Genomic DNA, 2,444 nt, shown 5'->3' on the forward strand with positions numbered 1-2,444 from the left:
ATACTTGAGTTTGTCTTTTCAAACTGCCCTTTGAAGTTTTACCTCATCATGTCTTCATTTATATTAGGTTCTTTATCCTCAAGAACAAGTTTCAGAGTCTCTTCTGACATACATTTTGGTCTTTTCTTTCTTTCCTATCTTTTTAATGACCTTTGGCTATTTCCTGTATGACGGTCTTGATGTCATCCCACAACTGTCCAGGTCTTTGGCCATTCATGTATAATGCATCAAATCTGTGCTTGAGATGGTCTCTAACTTCAGATGGAATGTATTCAAGGTCATATTTTGGCTCTGTGGACTTGTTTTAATTTGCTTAAGCTTAAACTTACCTATAAGCAATTGATGGTCTGTTCCACAGTCAGTCCTTAGTTTTGTTTTGGATGATGATACTGAGCTTTTCTACCATTTCTTCCCACATATATAGTCAATTTGATTCCTGTGTATTCCATCTGATGAAGTCCATGCCCACAGTCACCTTTTATGTTGTTTTAAAAAGTATTTGCAATTGATAAGTCATTGGTCCTGCAAAATCTATTATGTGATCTCCAGCATCATTTCTATCAGCAAGGCCACATTTTCTAACTCTTTCCATTCCAATCACCAGGAATTATCAGTGCATCTTGATTGCATGTTTCATCAGTTTCAGAATGAAGAATTTGGTAAAATTCTTCAATTTCATCGTTGGCTTTAGTGGTTAGTGTATACATTGAAGAATAGTGGTATTAACTGATCTTCTTTGGAAGCCCAGCATACTCTCAGGTTCTCCATGTGTCTTGGCATCAATATTTCCCTGGATCTCAGAGTTTTACAGTGCAGAAAACCTAGGTCAAAAGGATGCACTCCACTCTCAGCTCTTCATTCTTAGTGGTAGTGCATTCAGCTAAATGCTGCTTGTTTAATTTCTTTTACATCTCAAAAGAATCCCTGATGACATTGTCGGATAAGAACTGGAATGCTAATGGCAGGGTTGATAGTTTAAATTGACCCTGTAGGTGGGTCTTCCTTGAAGGTGTATGAATATTATCCTATCATAGACAGCATGAAATGTTCTTTTTGACATGAATGCGATGCCATTCTTCTTCAATTTGTTGGTCCTGGCATAACCACATGATTATCTGATTCAAAATGATCAATACCAGTTTACTTCAGCTCACTAATGCCGTGGATATTAATCTTTATGCATTCCATTTCATTTTTTGACAACTGATTTTCCTAGATTCATACTTCATACATTTCATGCCCTAATTATTAATGGTATTTGCAGTTGTTTCTTCTCATTTTGAGTTGTGCCCCATCAGAAAATGAAAGTCTCAAAGCTTTACTCCATTTGTATCATCATGGTCATCTCTTCTTTGAGGAGGCAGCTCTTCCTCAGTCATATTTTGTGTGCCTTCCAGCCTGAGGGGTTCATCTTTGGGCATTGTATATGACAATGATCTGGTTCTATTCATAATGTTTTCATTTTCTAGTATTATACCTGATATGTTCTTCTGTTATACAAAAGGTGGCTAAATACTCAGAAATAGTCCATCTCTCCTTTTTTATAATAGTCCATCTCTCCTTTTTTATAGTCTGTCTTAGTCTGGAAGTTCTGCTGAAGCTTGTCCACCATAGGTGACCCTGCTGGTATTTAAAATATCAGTGCCAGAGCTTCCAGCAGCACACATGCCACCACAGTATGACAAACTGACAGATGAGTTGAACATATGTCTATCCTTATTATAATTTTTAGTTACCTTTGAGTTCATTGTAACTTATGGTGACACCATGTGTGTGGAGTAGAACTGCTCTATAGAGTTTTCAAGGCTGGGACTCTTCAGGAAAAGATTGGCAGGCCTGTCTTCCAATTTGTCTCTGAGTGGGTTTGAACTACCAATCTTTGGGCTAGTAGTCAAGTGCTTAATTCTTTATATTAAGCAGGGATTCATTACATCTATTCTATGAACTAGCAATTGCACTCCTAGGTATTTGTTATGGATTGACTTGTGTGCCCAAAATATGTGTTGAAATCCTAACCCCTTGTGATAATTAAGGTTTTGAGTCAACTTGGCCATGTCTGGATTATGAGTGGTTTGACAGTTAAAATACAGCATGATGACATTTAATGCAATGTAATCACTTCCCCCTTATCTGATGTAACTTTTCTGTGTTGTAAATCTTCACTTCTATGATGTTAATGAAGGAGCTCTGGTAGCTTAGTTCCTGTACTTAGGGTTCCTGTACTGTGAAACTCCTAGATCCAGGGAAAGACTGATGCCAAGACACATGGAGAACTCAAAGGTCTGCTAGGTCTACAGATGCTGAAAGGAGACAAGGACCTTTTCACAGAGCCGGTGCTCTGAATTCAGACTTCTAGCCTCCTAAACTGTGAGAGAATACAGTTCTGTTTGTTCAAGCCATCCACCTGGGGTATTTTTGTTAGAGGAGTGCTAGTAGTCCTGTTG

General features: G+C 38.0%; 1 pseudogene; it reads right to left on the reverse strand.

Moving 5' to 3' along the window:
* LOC102829395 overlaps positions 1 to 1,748 on the reverse strand; it is a 6,623-nt pseudogene extending 4,875 nt beyond the window's left edge.
* Positions 1,749 to 2,444: the final 696 nt, after the last annotated feature.

The sequence above is a fragment of the Chrysochloris asiatica genome, unplaced genomic scaffold (assembly GCF_000296735.1).
Source record: "Chrysochloris asiatica unplaced genomic scaffold, ChrAsi1.0 scaffold00027, whole genome shotgun sequence".
In the NCBI taxonomy this organism is placed as follows: domain Eukaryota; kingdom Metazoa; phylum Chordata; class Mammalia; order Afrosoricida; family Chrysochloridae; genus Chrysochloris; species Chrysochloris asiatica.